Source organism: Delphinus delphis, chromosome 11 (assembly GCF_949987515.2).
Source record: "Delphinus delphis chromosome 11, mDelDel1.2, whole genome shotgun sequence".
In the NCBI taxonomy this organism is placed as follows: domain Eukaryota; kingdom Metazoa; phylum Chordata; class Mammalia; order Artiodactyla; family Delphinidae; genus Delphinus; species Delphinus delphis.
Genome location: NC_082693.1, coordinates 40,290,066 through 40,316,391, shown reverse-complemented (window position 1 = coordinate 40,316,391; position 26,326 = coordinate 40,290,066). Strand labels below are relative to the sequence as shown.

General features: G+C 39.7%; 1 protein-coding gene and 1 pseudogene across 3 annotated transcripts in view; both read right to left on the bottom strand.

Annotated features, from left to right (window-relative positions):
* Nucleotides 1-26,326, bottom strand: part of DIP2B (disco interacting protein 2 homolog B) — a 232,474-nt gene that overhangs the window by 153,039 nt on the left and 53,109 nt on the right. The window lies entirely within an intron of this gene.
* LOC132434529 (small ribosomal subunit protein uS5 pseudogene) lies at nt 3,693-7,925 on the bottom strand (annotated as a pseudogene).

Below are 26,326 nucleotides of genomic sequence, written 5' to 3'. Positions count from 1 at the left end.
ATAGAGCACTGTACCTGTCGTGAGGAGAATAGTGTATGGAAGACAAAAATGAAAGCAGAGGAACCAATTAGGAAACTCAAGTAGTTTTCCAGTTGAGAAATAACAGGGATTTAGTGGTGAAACGCAGATGGAGAGAGGTGAATGTACTTGAGATATGTACTAAGGTAGAATTGATAAGACATGTTGATTGGCTGGATGGAGACAGGGAGGATTTAAGATGATTCCCAAGTTTCTGACTTGTGCAATTGGGTGTATCAGGATCTACTTACTGAAATGAAAAAGGATTGAAGGGGAAAAGCCAGAACTGTCTTTTGCACCCATGAAGCCTGAGTCATAGGTTACCGATCTCTAGGTGGAATTCAGAGGACAGGTCTGGGCTGCAGATACATACTTACGAGTCATCAGCATAAAGATGGTATTTAAAGCCACAGGAGTGAGTGAAATCACCGCGGGAAGGAGTACAAATAAAGAGAAGCGAGGCCCAAAACTGAGCCTGGAGGCATGCCAGCACTTAGAGGTCACACAGGGCAAGGGGAGGCAGTAAAAGAGAAGGAGGGCTGGTCTATGAGACAGAAAGAAAACAACTAGATTCCATCGCAGAGGACCTGGGTGCTCTTGGCAAGAACGGTTTCAGTGAAGTAGTGAGGAATGGAGCCAGTAATGAGTGGTTTAAAGAGTGAATGGAAGAGAAAAAAAAGTAGAAGAGAGAACAGACAACTCTTTTGAAAAGAGCTGTGAAGGGGAGAGAAAGCGGGTCACTAAGTATCGACAGAGGTGGATTTAACAAGGGACAATTTAATTCTAGAGACAGAGTGCACCAGAGCGTATCTGTACACTAACAGGGATGCTCTAGCAGACAGGGAGAGCCTGAAGATGGAAGAGGGAGATGCGGGACCACAGAAGCGGCAAGGTCCCTGTGAAGGAGGTGGGACACTCAGCACAAAGGAAAGGACTGTAATGGCGGGGGGTGGGGGCGGGGGGAGAAACAAGCTCTTGCTACATTATAACCAACTGGAGGGAAATGAGAGAAGAGTGGCCCAGCTGCCAAAAAATCTCTAGATGTGGTGGAGGGCAGATGAGGGTGTCCCTCTGGACAGATTTCTATTTTCTCAGAGAAGCATCAAACAAAGCCATCAGCTGAGAGAACAGAAGTCTATGAGGTTTGAGGGAAAGGTACGAAATAGTCTTCTTAGAACCTGAGAAAGCAAACTTAACAGCTGGGCTTCCTGGCAGTGATGAAGCCCATTTCAGGCTGGGGTTATGTCTACACGGAATTTTAGTAACATTTTCTGTACATGGTAAATATTTCCTTCAATCGATTTGTTATTCAAATTTATACCAGGAATTAGATTTGTAATATCATCTTTGGAAATCACTGATCCAATATAAGTAAATGCCGCCCCCCTCACCAAAATAGAATATTATGGACTCTCTACACATTCCCAGGATTTGATTCAATCATCTGATCAGCAGCATCTTTAAAAAAGAGACCAGACAACAAACCAAAGAGACAAAAAAAAAAATTATATAATCAGGGGAAATGTGACCACAGACTGAATATCTTACATATTTCTGGATAAAATTACATACTGATGCTTGATACACTTTAAAATAATTGGAGGGGGTGGGAGAAAGCAGGTTAGGGTACAGATGAGATCAGACTGGCCATGTGTTGGTAACTGTTGATATTGGGGTGATTGGTACATGGAGATTCCCTATACTAGTCTCTCTACGCTGGTATATGTTTGAAAATCTCTAATTAAAAAAGTAAAAACAAATAATAAAAGAAATCCAGAACACTAAAATACAACCAATATTTATTTTATGCTTCCAATATAAACTAATATTCCAAAGTTTCATAGTTTTTTTTTTTTTCATTTCCAAAATTCTAGTTTGCTTAACAACTAACTAATCAGGAAAAGAAGCTATTATCCTTCCAAACAAAATTCGCCTTATTTCAGAAGTCACCATCCTTCTCTCTTGTCCGTTTTGTTGGATCAAGCCTGCCCCACTGCCAGGTCTCCCTGCAGCCTATCCACTACTGTCCGACTTGGGGGTTCGGCTTCAGGCTCACCGGCTCCCACAGTAAGCTCTGCCTCGATCACTATTAAAGGCAACATTTCGGTCTCAAAAATGAAAAGGAAAAGAAAAAGTAAAATAAAAGTAACCATCTTTTCTTTCCTTCCTCAACAACTGTCTCATCTCCACAGCTCTTGGAACCACCCCAACAAACAAGCTCACCTTCATGAACTTCTCTTTTAGCCAAAAGAAGTAAAGGGCCAAGACCAGAGGATCCTTGATGGTGGGAATGGACTAGACAGCCCTCTGTGCTTCCCAGTCAGCGCCCCTGCTGCCTTGGTCAGGTTAATTTATACCAGAAGTAGCTTTTAAGAACACTTAACCACTGTGGTGAATGTGGGTAGCAAATGAATGCTACGGAAGAGAAGTCAGCACTGAGTAATTCCCCTCCTGAGATATACGGTAGATCATATTTCTTCGATTCTACTAGCAATTCTCCTCTATCGCCTCCCTCATCTCTTTTCACCACCACCCCCTTCTAAAACCAAACTTGTGGCAAATAAAATGAACTGGACACCATATGACTGGAAAGAGCCACAATCTTATTGGACACCGCTGCTCCAGTTCCACCTTGTCAATGGGAGGGTTACTTGACTGGTTTCACTGACAGAACTGGTTGCCCAGTAGGGTGGATATTATCTCTGAGAGCCACAAAGAACGTTTTCTCTTTGTACTAGCTGTCCTAAAAGTTTCCTAGCTTATGAATACATATCTGTTTCAGTGGTTCCCAAATCTGGTTAATTATAGGAATTTCTAGAAGAGTTCTTTTAAGATTTGGTTGGGGCCCATAAAAATTATTTTTAAAAGTCATCAGGTAGTTGTGTTCACTCAGGTACAGAAACTAATGTTGTATTATGACCTGAGGTACAAACATAAGTCATATTCAAAAGAGTAATCTACCTCTAAAATCTTTAATTATTCTGAACATAATCAAAATACTTTCTCTAAATAAAACCACAATTCTAAATAATATGCAAAGTAAAATCAAACTGTTAATTCAGCAAGACAAAAAATTAATAAAAAGCTAACAAATTACAAGGAAGGACTAACACACAGTCTTTTAAGACTGGCATTATTGACATTTTGGACTGGATGATTCTTAGTTGATAGAGGCTGTCCTGTAGGATGCTCCTATCATCTGAATATAAATTCAGTGAAAATCTTACTGTAACAACATAATGAGTGATTTTGCTGAAATGAAGGCAAGCTCTCTGATTTCTATCTACTAGAATGATAGAAGCATCCCCCCAAGTTCTGACAATCAAAAATGTCTCTGGACATTGCCAAACATCCCCTGGGGGCAAAATCACCCCAGTTCAGGACCACTGGATTAAAGGAACTGTGTTAAAAATAGAAGAAAAAAATTGCACAAGTAGACTGCAGTGAAGATAAAGAAAGTTAAATTGTCTTCAAAATATAAAGCAATAGCATGAGAAGCACTGTTATTAGCTCTTTATTTTTATTAAAAACAAAACTAAAGAAAATGGACTTAAGTTATATAAGGGAGCATCTAGAGTACTCATACGGAAAAACTTCTTAACTCCTAAGGTTTATTACTGCCAGGAAAACTTGAGGCCCTTTCCTGGAGATAATTAGAATGAAAAGGCTGTGATATGACTCAGAAGATTTGGGACTAGAGTGTGTAGGTCTGATAGACCTATGGAGGGCCCTTTCTAGCCTGAGAATCTCTCCCACCCTGGAGCCTGAAAGACTGCTTCAGAAGGAAAGCACTTGAGTAGTCATAGTTAATGTCTCCCTCTGGACTCAGGTCCATGTGATGTGACCAGTTTCTGAATGCACACACAGCAAGCCAACAAGGCTAGCAGGTTTATGGCCCTTCCTTGTTGCTTGCCCAAGGTGAGGCTGTGAACTAGTCTTCTCTTTTGTGCCCAGGGTCAGTCCTAGCATTGGCCTAGTGCCCACGCTGAGGCTGCCAGTCCAGAGTGGAGCTCTGACCCGTAATGGTATTCAACCTAGATCAGTGCCTCTATAGGGTCTATCTCAGCAAAAGTAAAGGCAAACAGAAGAAATCTGAGAAAAGAGAAAGAAATAAGTCATCACAAATTACTGTAAATCAGCGGTCCTCCAAAATGTGGTCCGTGGGCTTCTGGGGGTCCCCCAAGAACTTACGAAGGTCCACAAAGTATAAAATAGTTTAATAATATATTAAGACATTATTTGCCATTTTTACTGTGTGAAAGTCTGTTTTAAATTTTTACCTCTTGTTCTTTATCTATAACAATGGATTTCAAACTTCACACTTTTAAATTATTTGCTCTGATGATATAAAAGCAATGGAGAATAAAGCGGCTGGAGCCTTAGGACAAATCAAGACAGCTGGTGATTTAGGCCATGCACTCACAGTGGTAGTTACTAGTTTTATTACATTTTGACCCCTGAGTCCACACCTTTCTAATATTCTGTGTTGTCTCAAAGAAGAGCACTTACATAACTGAGTTGTGAGCTGAACTGACTGCCTTTTTTTAAAACCAGCTACATTCACTTTATTTTTCTCATATAAAACTCTGTGATCGCTACAGCTGGAGCCTGGGTCCTCTGCACAGAAACTCTGGTGTGGGCCTTTACAAGATGGTCAGTGAATTCCTGATATGGAGACTTGGTGAACACCATCTCTTTCCAGAAATCAGGAGTGAGATAACTGTAGTTCTTAGAAATGGCATCAAAAGCGGCCTTGGTGAAGTTGCCCAGGGTGGTGGTGCAGCCTCTGGCAGAGGTGTAGCAGTGGTCAATTCCGGCCATCATCAGTAGCTTCTTGGGCATAGGGGCTGAGACAATGCCAGTGCCCCTGGGGGCAGGGACGAGGCGCACCAGCACAGAGCCACAGTGGCCAGTCATCTTGCAAGGCACAGTATGGGGCTTGCCAGTCTTGTTACCCCAGTAGCCTCGCCGCATGGGGATGGTGGAGAGCCTGGCCAGAAAAATGGCCCCACGATGGCAATGGCTACCTCCTTTGAGCACTTAACACCCAAACACCATTTCTACTTTAACACCATTTCTACTTGAAATGATGAACAAACTATGGTTTTCAGACTTGAGTATCTGGCAGACATGTTCTTAAAAATTAATGAAGTGAGACAGTTACTGGCAGCATTAACCAATAACTGGGAAACCAGTTATTGGTTTCCCATCCTACATTGTAACTAATCTTTAATAAACTATCACTTGAGTTTGGGTGTAGTACCATAGAAGACTATCCACAGTTATATGATAAGACTATCTCCTGGTTTTTCTAACTACATAGCTATGTGAGGCCAGATTTTCTTCATATACTTAAACCAAAACAATTTATCATAACAGATTAAATGAGTAAGTAGATATGAGAATCCAGACATTAGAGTCACAAAAAATGTAAAACAGTGCTTTTCTTTTCATTAAATGTTTTTTGTTTACGAAAACAGGTATTTCTCATAAAAATATATTACTTATGAGAATGTAATAGATTTATTGTTATTTTAAGTGAATTAAATATTTTTAAAATATTTCAGTTTTAATTTATAATGTAGTAAGTAAATAATGATAGATGCAATACACATATAAACAAAGGCTCTTTGAGTCTCAATTTAAGAGTACAAAGTGTGGGGCTTCCCTGATGGCGCAGTGGTTGAGAGTCCACCTTCTGATGCAGGGGACACGGGTTCGTGACCCGGTTCGGGGAGATCCCACATGCCGTGGAGCGGCTAGGCCCGTGAGCCATGGCTGCTGAGCCTGCGTGTCCGGAGCCTGTGCTCCACAACAGGAGAGGCCACAACAGTGAGAGGCCTGCGTACCGCCAAAAAAAAAGTACAGGGGAAGAGTACAAAGTTTGAAAACCACCGTTACAGATAAAGAACAAGAGGAAAAAAATGTAAATAGCCTTAAAAAGAAAAACTGCAGTGATATATAAATAGGGGAGAGTTTCATCTTTTAAAAGTTATGAAAATTCAGCAACAAAAAGAAACAAAAAGGAAAACTACTGATACACAAAACAACCTGGATGAATCTCTAGAGAATTATGCTGAGTGAAAAAAATCCAACCCCAAAAGGTTACATACTCTGATTCCACTTAGATAGCATTCTTGAAATGACAATTGCAGAAATGGAGAACAGGTTAGTGATTGCCATGGGGGAGGGGCAGGCTGCCGTGGGAGGGGAAGTGGGTGTGGCTATAAAAGGGAACAGGAGGGATCCTTGTTAATGGAAATGTTCTGTATCTTGACTGCCTCAATGCCAATATCCCGGTCGTGACCTTGTACTACAGTTTTGCAATATGTTACCATTGGGGGAACTGGGTAAAAGATAACTGGGATAGCTTGGTATTATTTCTTCATAACTGCATGTGAATCTACAACTATCTCAAAATTAAAAATGTAATACTGAAAAAGCTATGAAACAGAAATCAGGAGAATGTAGCATGACTCTATCAAAAGTCTAGATGTTATAAATCCTGCCTACCAACTCAAACTGATTAATGATATCTTTAGACTACTAATATTTTTTCATATCTTAGGAATAAGAACTATTTCTTAAAGCACCCATTAATTCATTACAGTCCTCTGACATGCCACACACAGCTAGGTAAAGAAGACATAGAAACGAATAGGAAATGGAACCTGTCCTCCAGGTACGCACAGTGTTGTAGGAATGACTGAATGGCGAATGGATTCTCAGAACACAATCTAGAATGTGTAATAACAGAAGTACAGACCAGGTGGAATAGGGGCATAACTCCATAAGAAGGCAGGTGGGCTTAAGGAAAAGGTGACAACTGAGCGGAGTCCTACAGGCTGAAGAGGTTGCAGGCAGAAAACAGAGGAGAAAAGGGCAAAATACACTGCAGGATTTTAAACAAGAGAGGACATCACTAGGTTCTGTGTTTTATAAAGAAATATGACAACACTTAGTTAGGAGGCCAAGGGAGAAACAGGGCAGGTGAGATTTTGGGGGGCGGGGGGGGATAGAAAGAAACAATTAAAAGTGATGTTTTAGAGGGAGAACTGATAAGACTTGCTGGCCTCAGACAGGGGTCAGATAGTAAATACTTAGTCTTTGCAGACAACATAGGGTCTCTGTAACAAATACACATATACGCTTATTTTAAACAACCACTTAAAAATGTAAAAACCATTCTTGGCTCACAGGTCTCTGGCCAGATACTGACCCCTGACCTGGGAGGTAAGCAATAAAGGAGAGGAAGAGCCTGCTGAGGTGACACCCACGTTTCTGGCCTAACCTAGTGGATAGGCTGAGATGCCACTCACAAAGCCTGTGGACACAAAACAAAAGACAAGGATTTCTGACTGATGGAGTTGAGAGTGTGCGGGAAGAATAAGTCAGTTTTACATGACCCAGGTGGAACTGTTAAATAGAGTGCTGGACATATAAACATGGAGCTCAGAACAGAGGTCTGGGTGGAGATAAAGATTTGGAAATCATCAAGATACTAAACAGTTAAAACTGTGTAAATGGCTGACAGCCAAGGTGAGAGTGTCAAGTGAGAAGAAAGTTGGCTACGATCATGGGAAACACTAGGGTTTGGGGGAGGAGACAAAATGAGTCTGTGAAGAAAACTCAAAGAAGAGACAGAACAGCAAGTATATTTTAAAATGCTAAAGGACAGCAGAAGACTAAGTTGTGGGCCTTCATTTAATGCTCAGCAAAGCATGCTAAATCACAGATGCTTCAGAAAGGCAGCAAGGGCTGCCTAAGGACAGACAATTTCTTTGATTCTGGTAAACAAACGTTTGCTATAATTTTCAAGAGGCCAATTGTTATAAGGCCTCTTCCTCAAAACAAAGGTTTGCTCCTGGCCTAGTTATGCTACCATTTCCTACCTGGCACCAACGCATTCTTCATAGAAACCACGCATAGGAGAAGAAGCCAAATGCTAGTGGGGAGTGCTCATTCCTCATTTCTGAAGTCCCCTTCTGTGAACGGAGCCCTACCAGTTGTAACCTCTCTGGCATTTCTTTGCCACTTAGATGCTTCTATCCTGGGGAGGGAAGCAACTGATCTGATTGGCAAATCTGGGAAAAATAAATGGTCCAGTCGCGCCCTTCCTCATATGAGTGAGCTGCCTATAGGAACTGGGTTGGGTGGAGGCTCTGTATACCACATATTGCCTTCTCTAATCCAGCACTACTTGTGACCAGGGGGTAGGTCTGCCTAATTTTGGAACTTAGTTATTAGCAAGCCAATTTGGCTCTAATATGAAGCTGCTTCCTTTACCTTCACCTTTATCAATAATAAAGGTAATATTATGGCCACCATTTGCTAATCCTTTAGTTTTTATTCAATTTATTGAAAACTTCAGTGGGGGAGAAAGGTGCTTTTATTGCTCTCCCCTCCTTTCTAGATCTTAACACCAGGTTTAAGTAAACAACCACCTAACTTTAGATAAATATAATCTAATTAATCTAATTTAGTGTAATCATAGTAAAATAACTCAAGACTTCTAAACAGGTTGTATTAGTTCCCCATCTTCCTTTTAGATGCAAGTTTCTTAAGTATTTTGATGATGAGGGTGTTGCACTTCTCATTTGTTATAATATGAAACAGGCAAGAGACTACCACCATTAAAGATATAATTACAGCTGAAATTAATTCCAAACACTCCACCCACTTTCAAATTGCAAGATTTTGGAAAAAATTTCCAAGAACTCTTAATATCATCAAACATAGTCAAGGAAACCATAGCACAAATCTATTCTTAAGAAAAACACATTTCCAAAATACCCTCCAAGTACTTAAATGTAATTCATAAATATTTATCCCTGGTCACTTTAAAAATACTTGAGAAGACAAATTATTTGAATAAATGAATTCAGTGATTTCATGCAAATAACTCCACACTATTATATACTACATTGTGCTATTTTTAGTCTGAGGAAGGAAAAATACACACTGTAGAAAAAGGAAACGTAAACAAAATTGGGCTAACCATTTTTAAAGACTGCTTCCTATCTGGGTTCTGCCTGTTCCATGACAATCATGGGACTCAGTCAGAAAAATAAAATGGCCCTGAAGCAGTACCTCAAGTGAATAGCGCTACAATGGGCTTCACCAATCACTGCAGACCCTGTCCAGGGATCAAGGCCCATCTCTTCTACTGTTTCCAATATCCACTCTACATTCAGGATAGGTTATACAGATTGTGTTGGAATAACCATACTGAATGATGATGCGTCAACACCAAGTGGTAGGTGGCTACAGACCAGGGTAGGCCAGGAAAAAATGGACCTGTAGTGGGAAGACCAGTGGAACAGCTAGACCAGGGTGCTACTCAATCTGTAAGCTACTTGACAGGTACTCAGTCTTGTCTCTTTACAGCCTGAAGCACCCAGCACAGAGCTCTACATAATAAAGATAAGTGGCTGTATTTGAAGATTTTACATCTTCTGGATTACGTGCTGACTGCCTGGGACAGACTTAGGGGAAAGCCTAAAAGGACACTTAACCATTTAGTTCTGCCCAAATGAAAGCACGGAATGCCCTACGTTGCTTTATTTATTGGAGCTCACACATAGAATGGTACATGCCTAACCACTTACTGGGTGCCAAGAGTTTTCTTTCTTTCACAGCACACTCTAGCCAAGATGCTGACACTGGGCATATTCTCAAACTCTCAACTGTCTCCTAGAGCTGCTCAGATCTGATTTAATACTGTCAATGAAGACTCACAGCACGAGAGGGGCTGGCTCGAGATGCTCTATGAAAAGCAGCCACTCATGGAAATGTTAATTTGCGGAAGGAGACACCAAATATTTTCCGTTATTTTAAATACTGGCAGCACTACGGAGAACCAGCAACCAACATTTTAAGCAAACTAATTTTATAGCTTTTCCAGCTTACAGACTTGATAAATCACAGCTCTAATTTTCATTATCTGGGAAATGGCAAAGATGGAGAATGGAACAGAGGAGACTCAGAAACAGTGCTGTAAATTGGAAGATCCTTCAAAACAGAGCCTATGTTCATTTTCTGACCCGTCAGAGGGTCTAGCAGCAATGCTTTGACCACAGCATTCAGTAAATGTTTGCTGAATCAAATTGTTGTGAAAGCATTCTCGGCTCACCACCAATCCTGCATGCCTTGAGTTTAGCAACCCTTAACTCTCTCCCAGCAAATGCTTTCAGTTCTGCTTACAGCAAAATATTTTTTCTAGGAAATATATCTTAACTTCATAATATATAAATGAAAAAAACCAGAATCTCCTTTGTAAAGGTATATTTCTTTTAAAAAGCAGCCATATATTACTCAGCAAAGTTTGACGCGACTACGATCTTAGTCTGGGGGTAATATTTGTGTATCAGCATGTGATGGACATCTTAGTGTTGAAGAGAAAAGGAAGACACATGAGGACGTTAAAGTAGAGTAGATCCAAGTTTCTGATTTTTTTTAAAAAAGTTTTGCTTTGTTTATACGGACTGAATGAAGACAAATGAGAAATATTTTTTGTTAAAAAGGAAAGGGCAACCTAAGCAAAGCAGGATAACTGTAACTGTGTTATAAGGGGCTCTGAACAGCAAACATCTGTAATGCTGCCATACAGCTGCATCCTTAAATGCCTATTCCTAAAGGACTAGTTAAACTAAAGTTTAAACTAGAAAGACAGATGCATCTTTTAAATAAATTCCCAGTCCTAGATGTACGCTTAAGTTATTTATGAATAATTAAAAGGCCTAGGTTCCAAGGGTCACAGAGAATTGAACTCCCATCTACTTACAGCCAAAGTCATTCAAAGGGCTGCCAACAATAATATATTCTGTGAGGCTTTTCCTGGCAAACCCTTTCCCCAACCTCTCCCCTATGTTGCCATGGCATTTTCTTTTCATACTTCTATTATCATTTACCTCAACATAGAATCAACCTTTAATCTCCTTTTCATTACAAGTCAGCTCCTGATTAGACTGTGAGCTCTTTGTGGACAAGAACTGGGTCAGAGTCATTTTGCTATCCCTACAATCTACTAAAATAGTAAAGCAGTTAATAAAAGTTTTGTTGAAAGAATGAAATCAAAACTTCTGAGACTATCATTTTACAAATTAAAGGTTGCTCACTGAAAGGAAGGCCTCAAGTAACTCAAGGTATTGAAAAGAATTGTTTACACAACCTATAGTCACATATTGATGCCTATATCTTTAGGCAGTCAGCAACTGTCTCATGCAGAACGATGTTTGACCTTAGTAGGTGTTCAAATATTTACTGATCCAATTAATACATGTAGAACACTGTAGGTGTTTAAATACATATATATATAAAGAAAGGCAGGGTCGGGGAGAGGTGGGGGAGAGAAAGCAAAAGAAAGAGAGAGGAAACATATATATTATATACTATAGAATCCCCTAGATCTGTTTTCAATATATGAACATGTTAAATAACATATAAGGGAAAATTATGGAACTTTCTCATTTTTAACCACGACTTGGAAAATCTTCTAGAGTTGATTTTCAGAAGTGATAAAGGAATCATGACACAGCAAAAAACCAGTCTGACTACTGAATCTCTCACAAAGGAATTGGATAACTTCATTCATAGAGGTGACAAGTTTCTACACCAAACTGCAAAAGATTTCTCACTTTAACAATTAGCAGCAAATGTCAACACAGAAGCTGAGCTGTTACTCCTTCTTGGAAGCTAGAAGATTTTTAAACTTATTAGTTTCACAATAAATATAAAAACATGTAAAAAACAAAATCTTTTTAAAAACCAGTATTCATCTGATATCTATATAACTTTTAAAATAGTAATTATGAAAACAAGTATAAAAGCAAAATCTCTAAAGTGACCAATGTTTACCTGATATTTATATAATAACTTTTAAAATCATAATTATAGTTCCTTTAAAGGTGGAGTAGGGAATTCCCCAGAGGTCCAGTGGTTAGGACTTGGCGCTTTCACTGCTTGGGCCTGGGTTCAATCCCTGGTTGGGGAACTAAGATCTTGCAAGCCACAAGGAGGGAGGGAGGGAGGGAGGGAGGGAGGAAGGAAAGAGAGAGAAAAAGAGAGAAAGAAAGAGAAAGAAAGGAAGGAAGGAAGGAAGAAAGAAAGAAAAAGAAAAGAAATCTATAAAGGTGGAGCATAGTTATATAAAGGAGAGCTGAATCTCAAGCCACCATTTGGTAAAAGGTAATCCTGAGAAGTCAAAAAAAGGGTCTGACAGTTGACAGTGAGGCTACACAATCTTTAATCACCACCTACATAAAGGGTTAAGAGCCTCATCCTTCCCTTTGAGGAGGGGTCCCCAACCCCCAGGCTGCTGACCGGGTCACACAGCAGGAGGTGAGCAGTGGGTGAGCAAGCCAAGCTTCATCTGCCACTCCCCAACACTCCCCAACACTAGCATTACCGCCTGAACGATCCCCACACCCCCGCCCCCCACCATCTGTGGAAAAGTCGCCTTCCAGGAAACCAGTCCCTGGTGCCAAAAAGGTTGGGGAACGCTGCCTTAGAGCTTCACCTCCAACACACTGGAAATAGTGACAAAAGAGCAGACCAAGGGAAGGGGTCCAACAGTTCGGATGGTGGAATTCACAGGCACATTCTCTTTCACCTTCAAGTGTCTGGTAGGCTAAAAAGGATATTACCAACCACATAACATCGCCTTGGTTTTCAGTAACAAAATGTCATTTAGCAAGTCACAACAAGACAAAATTCTAAAATGTCCAATATACACTTAGAGATTTACTTTTACACTGTAAAGGGTGGTGATTTTCTTATAGGAGACATGTTTAGTAACTCTCTTTACTATCTCAGTAATTAACATACCCCTTGGGTAAGCTACAATAAGAACCAAACACAAACTCTGGAAGAGAAAAACGATCACGTTTGCTAAAAACTAAACTATCTTCATCACTAAACTTTTTTCCTTGATTAATAAATAAGGAAAAATGCCTTTGAGACACTGACAATCTTCATTAATATGTATAATTTAAAATTTATTACAGATCCAGTAAAAGTATAATTATAACATATATCTAACATCACTTTCTTCTTTTCTTTAATGGAGTATGACTACTTTTAGTAAAAACATATTCATTTGTTATAAATGTAGAGTGTGTGTTATGGGCTGAATTCTGTCCCCTTAAAATTCATATATTGAAGCCCTAACCCCCAGTACCTCAGAATGTGACTATTTGGAGACAGAGCCTTTAAAGAGGTAAGTAAGTTAAAATGAGGCCCTTAGGATGGGCCCTAATCCAATCGAACTGGTTTCTTGTTAAAAGAGGAAATTTGGACACACTGAGACACCAGAGATGAGCACACATAGAGAAAAGACCAGGTGAGGACACAGTGAGAAGGCACTGTGTGCAAGCCAAGGGGAGAGACCTCAGAAAAAATGAAACCTGCTGACACACTGGCCTTGGACTTCTAGCCTCCAGAACTGTGAGAAAATTAATTTCTATTGTTTAAGGCACCCAGTCTGTGGTCTTTGTTAGTCTCTGTTACAGCAGCCCTAGCAAACTAATGCACACAGCAAAAGATGTTCTCCAAGTGATCAAGAAGTAGTATGGCAGAGATGGCCGGCTGCCCACCGGAGGTTCATGTTTCCCATCACAACTGGTGCTGGAAAGCAGCTGACAAATACAGAATACATTTTCTGCCCTCCCACCCCACCCCCCACCCCACATCTAGGTTGGTTCTCACCAATCCAACATACCATACCCACTTTGGGCTAAGATTAAGAAGTTTTGTTACCCTCTCTTTTTGTCACCCTTTCCCTTTCCCAGTCTCCTGGCTGGATATCAACCCCCAGGACACCTGGAAGCCATGTATGAACAATGGAGGAGACTTCATCATCCTGAGTCTCTACGTGACCTCACTGAGCAGCTTCCCCCATTCGCTGTCCAACAACGGGAATGTCCATTTTGGACTGTGTTATGCCTCTGAGATTTTGGATTTGTCTGTTAAAGCATCAGGCATCACCTTAATACAGATCATATTTAAACCTGAGGTTTCATTTTCTTTCTTCAAATTGCAGAACTGAGAGTTAAATATAGGTTAAATCATGAGAAAATGCGGTTTTTGTAAGTCAAAGATAGTCAAATATTGTCAATTGCACATGCTTCAACCTAATATGTTTGGTCTACAAAAAAATGGACAAGGCATGACTGCACCCCCAGCTCACTACTCAAATTCCCCCACTAGGTTTAACACATTGATGGATTCTAACAGCTCAACACTCTTCCCAGACTGAGAAGCAGTTCCATGGAAAGCTTATATTCAGTACCAGATAGTTCTCTGCTTTCACAAATCCACGCCCTTAACTAGTTTCTCTACTATTTGATACTTTTTTTGCCCTGAAATTAACAGATTACACTCTACCAAAGATGCCAAGATGGAGTAAGCCCACTCTCTCCCACTGATTACAACTAAAAACTCTGAACTGAAAACAGAAAAAAAAAAAACTACCCGAGGATGGAGAAAAGTACATAAATAACAGGCAAGTAGGGAAGGGAAGTAAAAACTTGAAAAATTACAGTACCAGTGAATTTCCTCGCCTTTTTATTTTTTTCATTTTAAATTCCTTCACCGCCCAGCTTTGACCCAAGAATGGCTTTGTCCAGGTAGCCAATTCACAATGGCACAGCGCATGCGCACGTACAGACACACACACACACACACACACACACACACACACACACACACACACACACTCCCTCTCTCTCTCTCTCTCTCTCTCTAAAAGTGCTGAGAGAAACTTTCTTGTTCTGGCCAGAGGACTGGAAAAAAGAGCCAAAGCAAGCCAGAGTACAATGTAAATTTTTTCCTTTTTTCCTTCTCCACAGAACTACATGGGAAAGGGGCCTCTGGAAGCCCAAGAATGTAGGGATATACCAAACAAGAAAAAACTGGAAAGAGGACATATAAACAATTCTACATATAAACAAATGTTAAGTCTTGGGCTGAGTCCTTCTCCCCTGTGTCCACCCCCTAGAGTGTCTGTCTGCTCTCCAAGTTCACATGTGTAGAATAAATCCAAAGAAGGACAGCAACTGCTTTGAGTCTGAACTACAATATGACATTGCCCAAGTCTGATTAGTGCATGGGCAGTGTAGTTCCAAAGAGCATAACAAATGCTGAGAACTGAAATGACACTGGAACCACCACTCACAGAAGGTGAAACCAAACTTATGATCTGAACCTAACCAAGTCAACTGTCAGCTAAAACAAAAAAATCTCAACATTCTCCAGAGGATTTTAACAGCACCCAAAATCTCACAACATAATATTCAATATGTCCACGACACAATTCAAAATTACTCGACATACAAAGAAGGAAGAAAATGTAACTGATTCTTTGGGGAAAAAAATCAATAGATTCCAAAACCAAAATTAAACAGATATTCAATATTAGAATTATCAGAGAATTTAAAGCAGTTACTATAACCATGCTCCATGAGGTAAAGGTAAACACTCTTGAAAGGTGTTTTGTTTCTGATGTTCTCAACAGAAAAGTAGAAACAATGAAAAAAACCCAAAAGGATGATGATACAGTTCTGCAGTTTGACTGTGGTGGTAGTTACATGATACAACACATGATAAAATTGCATAAAACCATACCCACATACTTGTACCCACACACACAAGTGCATGTGTAACTGGAAAAATCTGAATACGCCCTATGGATTGTACCAGTGTCAATTTCTTATTATTAATAACATATGAGAGTTACACAAAATGTTAACACTGAGAGAGGCTAGGAAAAGAGTGCATGGAACTTTTCTGCACGTTTCTTTGCAACTTCCTATAAATCTATAATTATTTCAAAATAAAAGTGTTTTTAAGGGCTTCCCTAGTGGCGCAGTGGTTAAGAATCCACCTGCCAATGCAGGAGACATGGGTTCAAGCCCTGCTCCGGGAAGATCCCACATGCCGCAGAGCAACTAAGCCCATGCGCCACAATTACTGAAGCTCGTGTGCCTAGAGCCCATGCTCCGTAACAAGAGAAGCCATTGCAGTGAGAAGTCCGTGCACTGCAACTAGAGAAAGCCCACACACAGCAATGAAGACCCAACACAGCCAAAATAAATAAATAAATAATAAAATAAAATACTTTTTTAAAAAGTGTTTTTAAGAGAACCAAATGGAAATTTTACAACAGAAAAGTAAAGTATGTCAAATAAAAAGATCACAGGATGGGGGCTTCCCTGGTGGCGCAGTGGTTGAGGGTCCACCTGCCGATGCAGGGGACGTGGGTTCGTGCCCCGGAGCGGCTGGGCCCGTGAGCCATGGCCGCTGAGCCTGCGTCTGGAGCCTGTGCTTCGCAGTGGGAGAGGCCACAACAGTGAGAGGCCCGTGAAAACAAAACAAAACAAAACAAAACAAAACAAACAAAAAAAAAGATCACAGGATGGGCTGGATAGCAGAATTGAGATAACAGGGGGAAAACTCAATGACCATAAAGACAGATGAGTATTATGATTCAATATGAAGACCAAAAAGGAAAGAGACTGAAAAAAGTTAACACAGCCTCAGAGAACTATGAAACACTATCATCCATGTCATTGGAATCACAGAAGGAGAGAAGAAATTGCTTGGTGTAGAAAAAATAATTGAAGAAATAATGGCTATACACTTCGCAAATTTGGTGAAAGACATAAATTTAGAGATTGAAGAAAACCCAAACAGGACAAATTTAAAGAAAATCATATCCAAACACATCATAATCAAAGTGCTGAAAAAAAAATCTTGAAAGTACCCAGAAAAAAAAAAAGAGTCATATTACACATAGGGGAACAATAATCTAAATAAATGCAGACTTCTCATCAGAAACTATGGAAGCCAGTAGATGGTGGAACAATAATTTTAAAGTGCTCAGAGAAAAGTACTGTCATTCAAAATTCTATAATAAATTCAGTGAAGATATCCTTCAGAAATGAAGGCGAAACAAAGATGAAGAAAGGCTAAGAGAATTTGTCAGTAGTAATGGGAACTTTCTGTACTATCTCCACAATTTTTCTGTAAATCCAGACTTGTTCTAAAATAAAAATTTTATTCTTAAAAAAAGAAATGAAATGGATACATTGCCAGAAAAATATAAAATGCCAAAGTTGGCACAAGAAAAGTTGTGAGCTTAGACAGACTAAGCGTTAAGAGGACCAGAAAGTGGTAGATCAATTTTGAAAAAGACCTCTACTTTTCCATTCAAATTTGTAAATGTCTGCCAAATCTAAAGGGAAAAAATAGATGGAATTTAATTGGGACTACACTGATTTTACAGATTAATTTGAGAAAGAAATGACATCTTTTTAACTTATGTACCGTATGAGTTTTTAAGACAGCACAAAGCTGAGTGAAAGAAAAAAAAAACAACCAGTTGGTACTCATGTGAGAAAAAACAAATATATCTAAAAAAACAAAGACTATTAAAAAAGAGAGCCATGGGGCTTCGCTGGTGGCGCAGTAGTTGAGAGTGCGCCTGCCCATGCAAGGGACACAGGTTCGTGCCCCGGTCCGGCAAGATCCCACATGCCGCGGAGTGGCTGGGCCCGTGAGCCACGGCCGCTGAGCCTGCGCGTCCGGAGCCTGTGCTCCGCAACGGGAGAGGCCACAACAGTGAGAGGCCCACATACCGCAAAAAAACAAAACAAAAACATAAAAAAAAAAAAAAAGAGAGCCATGAAAACATAGGAATGTGATATATAAGGACAGTGGTACCACAAATTAGTTCATGGGGTTGGAGAAACAGTCTTACTACATGCAGAAAAAATTACTATTCTAAGCCATATACAAAGATGGACTCTGACAGATTAAAGACCTCATGTAAAAAGCTGAATTATAAAAATATATCATTAAAACTACAGAATATCTTTATTATATTTAACAAGACCCAGAAAGCCATAAGGTAAAAAAAATTATAGACTTATTACATCAAGGTTAGCTTCTGCTCAACAAAGGGCACCACTGACAAAATTAATGTATTATCACAGACTGGGATAAGGCAAATATCAGGCTAATATTCTAAACTAGATAAAAGACTTCTGCAAATCAACCAAGAAAAGACAGAAACTCTAATTAAAGAAATGGGCGAAAGATATGAACAGGTAATTCACTGAAGGGGCATTCAAAATGGATTAATTGTATACAAAGAGATGCTGCAAGTCATTAGTAATTGGAGAATGCAAATTAAAACAACATTAAGATACCACTTTACCCCTATCAGATAGGCAAAACTTAGAAAGGTAGATAAAGCCAAGTGCTGGCAGGAAGATGGAGAAACAGGATCCATTGTGCACACTGACAAAGAGCCCAAATCTGGCAGTGCTTAATCAAAGTACGTGCAGCAATCCACTCTTATGCAGATGTCCAGAAAATTCTCCCGCAGGACCACAGGAGAACAAGTGCAAGGCTGTTTATCCCATTGTCTGTGGTGATGGGGAGTTGAAAGCAATCTGGGTGTCTATTACTGAGAGAACAAATCATTTATAGACAGTAGATGGCAGTTAGAAACAAAGAACTAGATATATACACAGCAACAAAAATAGTCTTTAAAGGGGGGAAGGAGGCAGGGGTTGAGGGGGATAAGAAGCAGAACAAAGACTACAGCACACCATTTAGGTAAATTTAACAACACACACATCAAAAAAAACCACTACTATATATTTACAAAAATACATCAAACATATTAGAACAGTTAACTATGGGGGACTGAGAACAGAAGTGGAAAGTGGAGGCAAAAGAGAAATTAATTAATTCTAATTAATTCTGAAAGCTAAGAGAGAAGACTTGCACAGATCAATGCTGATGGTGTGCCATGAACTGGGATACATGATTAACTCAATCCTCACCGCCTAAGGACTGAAAAATAAATTTGCCACATGTCATGTCAATGCTTCAAGGCTTAAGGATCAAAGAAGGTACACAGAACAAGAGCTTAAAAAAAAAAAGGGAAGGAAACAAAGTGGAAGAAATTACATCTCAACAAGACTTAAGCATACGTTGAAACCAAACAACCAGCAGCTCCCAAACAAATGAACTGAATGAAAATTGGTGCACTGGTTTTCTGGTTCCATGAGTACATAAAGCTATGCTTTATAACCTTAAAATTTTTAACAATTATTCTACACCTAATTTTATTAAAGTATTATAGGTTTCTTTGTGGCAGCTAGGTCAACTGAGATATTAAATCATTTCTAGACAGTTAGATGGCAGTTAGATTTTACAAGACAGTTAAAATGGACCTGGTGGTTCGTAAGACTTACAATTATTCCCTTGGTACCAACATGACTAAGTATTTATTTGGCTTACATTTCATATTGTACTACAATCAGTCTGTCCCTACCCACCCCTGGCCACCCAAAGGCCATAAAGTCATACTAATGAATTGTACTTAGGTGACATATTAATCTGACCATAAAATAACCTGAGGATATTTTTAAAGAAAATTAACTCCATAACTTTCAATATAAATAGCATTGCTGGGACTTCTCTGGCAGTCCAGTGGTTAAGACTCCGCACTTCCACTGCAGGGGGCGAGTGTTCGATCAGTGGTCAGGGAACTAAGATCCTGCATGCTGTGCAGTGCAGCATGCATGCATGCATGCATGCATGAATGAATGAATAAGCAAACAAACGAACAGCATTGCTGTAAGGGATGGAAAAGTTATGCTTTTAAGCATTTGCTCCAACCCTATGTACAGAAGAGACCTAAATGCTAACTTCCTTCCTGTCCTTATTACCATCTATACTCCCTTACTATGCCCTATAGTCTTTTTATTCTAGAATCAGGGATAACCACTATTTAAGACCTGATCCAAAATCTGGAACAACAGTTAATGACACTTCCCCTTCCTCTACCACCTCTTTTTTTTTTTTTTTGTGGTACACAGGCCTCTCACTGTTGTGGCCTCTCCCGTTGCAGAGCACAGGCTCTGGACGTGCAGGCTCAGCAGCCATGGCTCACGGGCCCAGCCACTCCGCGGCATGTGGGATCTTCCCGGACCGGGGCACGAATCCGTTTCCCCTGCATCGGCAGGCGGACTCTCAACCACTGCGCCACCAAGGAAGCCCCTCTACCACCTCTTTTTATTCAGAAGCTTGTACCCAGCAGTCAAGAGGTCAGTTGAGATAACTAAACAATTCACATGTCACTTTGTAAAGTGATTCCAAATATCTGAATTAAGACACTATATTATTTATTCTCTTTCATTCAATCAAGAAGGACTTATCTCACAATACAGAGATAAAACTTGGTCACTTACTAGTAGATTAAGAATTCCTCAAAGGGAAGCAAACCAATCATTACAAAAGAGATTGAACAGTATTACGTTAGAATCAATTAATTTCTTCAGTTATATAATAAAACAAACGAACAAAAAACACACTCATCAGCCTTCTTTAAGAACCTGGAAACGTCTCCAATTCAAAATGATGGCCCCTAAGCATAGTTAATGAAGGACAATGAAAATAAAATCTCAAATATTCACCAATATTAATTCCCTTGGCTGAGTGGAGGAAGGAAAAGGATCTGGGGTGTCTAACTTTTCATAAACAATCTATATTGAGTAAATAGGGGGGAAATGGCTGATGAATGAAATACAATTCAGCGCCAACCTAATTTGCATGGCAGTTAAAGGTATGTGCTCTTATATGGGTTGCTATTTCCTAAAAGTTTTATTCTATAGAATAAATTTAGGAAATACTGAGCCATAAAAATGTTGAAACAGTTTATTTGCCAGATACTTGCCTAACACTTTAATATGATATTGTTTTATGTGAATCTCAAACCACTGAATCTTTTAGAGATGGAATACCTGAGATTAAGAGATACTAGAATATAATAAGAAAGACAATTTTATTTTTAAATTTATTTTTTAAAATAGAAGTATAGTTGATTTACAGTATTGTGTTAGTTTCAGGTATATGGCAACATGATTCCGTTTTATTAATTTTTCAGATTGTTTTCCACTATAGGTTATTACAAGATATTGAATATAGTTCCCTGTGTTCCCTTGTTGCTTACCTATTTCATATATATTAGTTTGTACCTATTAATCCCATATTCCTAATTTAGCCCTCCTGCCATTTCCCCTTTAGTAACCATAAGTTTGTTTTCTATGTCTGTGAGTCTGTTTCTGTTGTGCATATAGATCATTTGTATTACTTTTTAGATTCCATGTATAAGTGATATCATATAATATTTGCCTTTCTCTCTGACTTACTTCACTTAGTATGATATTCTCTAGGTCCATCCATGTTCCTGCAAATGGCAGAAAGACCATTTACCCTCTGAGGGTAGGGAACAAGATTTTTTTTAAACTTTTTACCCAGTCTTACACTTTACACAATGACAACTAGATTGAACTTGGTGTGCTGAATCTCATCCCTTCTACAAGAGCAAAGAATACATCTTAGGATTCTTTGTACGCCACCCCCACCTCCATGGCCAAAACATCTAAGGTGACTCGCAAGATCTATGGACTAATAAAATAATATTTTTCTAAAGCACCAACTGCTGATTAGTCCAATTGTTAGGACAAAACTGGTATAATACCAAGAAAATATTTACCCTTCGACTTTTAAACTTCATTATATCATCCTCTTCTTTTCTGTGAAGATTAACTTCTAAATTACAGGAGAGGCAAGAAAAGGTAAAATGAAATGTTATCCAAAAACCTAAAGGATTCACTCAGTGGGAGAATGGTTAGTAAGAAGTCTGTCCCTTTCTGGGGAAGGGGTGGGGGTGGGGGTCACCTAATCACCTGTGTCGCAAATTTGGAACTAAATCAACTTTGATATATGATACTAGGTATGGAGAGAAATTACACATGAGTAGAAAGTGCCTTGATAGCATGCCCTCTTTGCCCTCAACTGTGCCTGGTGTCCCCCATTCTAGAGATCCTCTATTTTACTCTCTTTAGAAAATAAATCTGTAGTCTTCTGCTAGGATGAGGAATTCTCATGGCTGCATGGAGGGAGAGTATCTGCGAGTCTTAACTTTTCTTAAACAAACTTTCAATGAATCTTTGTTTGTAACCTACTTTTACTCCCATCACCAGAGCGAACTGGTCTAGCCCATTCCTGAGCTTTTTGGATTTACACAGTCGCCTTGCTTCCCCATTGCCACTAAGGTTCAGCTTTCTTGTATCTGCTCAGTCAGCTATCACTTATCCACTTGCTCTGCAAATTTCAGAACTTTGTTGCTGTTGTCTCTTCTATACTTCTGTTTTACCCTTATGAGGTAATGCTTAACTTTTTTTTTTAATTAATTAATTTTTTGGGCTGGGTTGGGTCTTCGTTGCTGCACGTGGGCTTTCTCTCTAGTTGCGGTGAGTGGGGGCTACTCTTCATTGCGGTGCGCGGGCTTCTCATTGTGGTGGCTTCTCTTGTTGCGGAGCACGTGCTCTAGGCACGTGGGTTTCAGTAGTTGTGGCGCGTGAGCTCAGTAGTTGTGGCTCGCAGGCTTTAGAGCACAGGCTTAATAGCTGTGGTGCACAAACTTAGTTGCTCTGCCGCATGTGGGATCTTCCCAGACCAGGGCTTGAACCCGTGTCCCCTGCATTGGCAGGTGGATTCTTAACCACTGCTCCACCAGGGAAGCCCAACTTTTTTTTTCTTTACTGACATTAATTGAAGTATGAGAAAGAATAGAGGTTGTTAGGCATATTAATCTGGCCATTTCTGACTGGAAGCTGAACTGTTGTTGAGATGCTCCTTGTTGGTAGCAAACAAGTTCAGAAATACAGTGTTGCCAACTCAGTGACCTCAAGCAAACTACCCCACCTCTCAGGACCCCAATTTCCACACCTATAAAAAATGTCAGAACAGAGAATTCCTAAGGTTCCTTTCAATCCTAGGAGTGTACGGTTCTCAATGATACCCTTGGCAGAAGCACAGAAACTTTTAAATCACCTTGATATCCTCAGCCAGCACTGCTGTATCTGAAACTATTTAAGTTTTTCTGTTATTTGGGTTATCTCTAAGGGTAAAGGAGATTGATCAAAACAATGCAATCTCTAAAAGTTTTTGAACTAGATTGAGTTAATCTATTTAATAAAACCCTATAAATCTTGAAATTTGTGACAATTTACATTGGATTGTGCTGATGTTCACTGTTCTTTTTTCTTTTTTTGATGTGGACCATTTTAAAGTCTTTACTGAATTTGTTACAATACTGCTTTTGGTTTTTTTTGGCCCCGAGGCATGTGGGATCTTAGCTCCCCGACCAGGGATCAAACCCGAACCCCATGCATTAGAAGGCGACGTCTTAACCACTGGACCTCCAGGTAAGTCCCAACGTTCACTCTTTACTATCTATAACACTACCATTTATGTACTTAGTTTTCCTTATTTAAAAAAGGAAACATGGTTAGTTAAACAAGGAAGTATGCCAATTATACGGCAGAGACGCAAGCTCAACCTTAGGAGAAACAACAAGAATGCTAGACTGTATTTACTAAGATTCACAAAGTTTATATAACTTAAATTCTTCCAGGGCTATGCTGGCCATGCATATAGATATAGTCACAATAATGGTAATAAATTTTTGCTGGCTTTTGCCCACCATGGGCTCCAGCAGATCCCTCAGGGAGTATCTCCCCCAGAGCAGCCCATAAGCCACAGTTCAGCAGGGGGCAGCCATCTTCATGCATCCTTGCCGTGTCCTCTGCCTAGGGAGGCCCTGCAACTGCTGTGAGAACATCAGTGTCCCTACCAGGAATGGTATAACCAATCCTTCAGATCTACCAAGCTAAGAGGACAGAGCAGCGATGGCTTCCACACAAAAGTGGAGATACCACCCAAGTTGCAGCCATGTCCCCAGGGATCTACTAATTCCCACTGTTGCACACACACCACACTCGGAAAGCACCTCCCGGACCTCTGCCTGAACCACGTGTAGAAAGCAAGATGAGCACAAAAATTACATACCATTTCAGAGCTTCCCAAACACTTTTGCTCCATCTATCTCATTTGCCTCTCAAAGTCCCGTAAAGTAGGAAGAGATTATTATCCCCATTTTATACACAAAGAACCAAGACTTAGCAATTCAGAAAGTCTCACAATATGTATTATCATTTAGGATAATAAACTCAGCCTTCCTAATATGTTTCTTCTATTATTCATGTGTTTTCTACATAACAAGTAAACACCTGTTTTCCTAGTGGCAAAACCCTGCAAGGAGGAAGACATACCAACAGATGAGTAGTTGGTATAAAGATGAGAAGTCGAAGAGACGTGAAGCAGGATAAAGTGATAGCTGACTGAGCAGGCCCAAGAAAGCTGAATCCTAAGTGGCAATGGGGAAGCGGGGCAATTTACACTGTGAAAATCCAAAAGGCTCAGGAATGGGCTGGACCAATTCCTTCTGGAAATGGGGGTGAAAGTAGGTTACAAATAGGAAGATTTGTTGAAAGTTTGTTTAAGAAAAGTTAGACTCGCAGATGTTCTCCCTTCCTCCATGCAGCCGAGACAATGCCCTTTCCTCACCCTAGCAGAAGACTACAGATTTATTACCTAGAAGACAAAACAGAGCATCTTTAGAATGGGGGACACCAGCACAGTTGAGGAGGTGGACCCCATATTGAAAAAGTAAGAGGCATGTAGAGATACCTTTCAGAGATGCACTCAGCCAAAGTGAAGGAGTAAACCCCAAGGTAAAGACATGGAACCCAGAAACCAGAGGATGCAACACAAAAAGCAAGGGCAATCCTGAGGTACCTAGAGAAAGGTGATCCCCTCTACAGCTGTGCCACACAACCAGATCAACCCATCTACACCAGAGCGGGTCAGAAGACTCCAGGATGGACCTGTTCAAGAAGGTGAAACCGACAGAATACTTAATGCAAACGATCACATAAAGGGGAGACTCGGGCAACTGGGAGAGAGTTTGGAGACATATGAATGATAAATACATAGAAAATAAGCAAATAAAAATATCGAACAATTCCAAAGAAAACAAATTTAAGCAGGAAAGAAGAAATGTTAATGGCGTACCACAATATTTAGTGTCAATAGCATTTATATAGTCATAATAATGTGAACATTTAACCACAATTATGCTATATGGAGAGGAAGGTGGTACAGAAAATGGAGGTGGGTGCCTGAGGTGGGAACTAATATATAACGCAAAAAAAAAAACCAAAACTGAAAATCAAAAAGAAGTAATGTTTGCATGTTACATAAAGGCATAAAGGTAAAACCTAAACGAATCAGCTAAAAGCTCTAGGGAGAAAGAGATTGGGTGAATGGGATGAGCAGAAGACTCCAGTTTGTGGTGAAATCTTATAAAATTATTTAACTTTGAAATACGTGCATATAAAATTTCAATACAAATAAAATTTAAGTAAAAATTCAATTATAAAGGAAAAGAGAAATGAACCAAAGGCCTCTTTTAGGAGATTTTTTTAAAAGACTGTATATTGGCTGTCAGAATAACAATCCTATTTAGATAAAATGGACAGTGCCATCAGATATGTAATTCAGTCCTACCTGGCAACACTTCTGGCAATATTTCTCAAACCGACCTGCAATATACATGCTGGCTCTTGCTAAACTGCTTAACTCATTTACTCAATAAATGAATGTTGAGTGCCTACACTAAACGTGAGGCACTGTGCTACATGCTGGGGTACAAAGGTCGGCAAAACAGTCACAATCCCTGCCTTCATGATACTTCAGTATAGTCGAAGAGACATTTAATCAAATGATCTCGCAAATAAAATGACAGTTTAAAAAACAGCTTAAGTGAAAGGGTACCAAGACTACTCAATGGAGAAAGGACAATCTCTTCAACAAATGGTGCCAGGAAAACTGGATATTTACATGAAGTGAATGATGTTGGACTCTTACCTTACACCATCTGCAAAAACCAACCCCAAATAACTAAAGACCTAAATGTAAGACCTGAAACTATAAAGCTTTATGGGGAAACTTTAGGGGAAAAGCTTTACGACATTGGAATGGGGGATGATTTCTTGGATATAACACCAAAAGCCCAGGAAACAAAAGCAAAAGTAGACAGATGGGACTGCATCAAACTTAAAAACTTCCATGTATCAAAGGACACAATCAAGAGTAACAAGGCAACCTACAGAACAGGAGAAAATATTTACAAATCTCCCTTTGCAACTACATGGATGAACCTTGAGGGCATTATGTTAAATGAAATAAGTCAGACAGAAACACAAATACTGCATGGTATTACTTATATGTGGAATTTTTTTAAAAAGTCAAACTCACAGAAACAGTAAAAAAGTGATTGCCAGGGGCTGTGGGCTAGAGAAAATATGGAGAGGTGGTAAAAGGATAA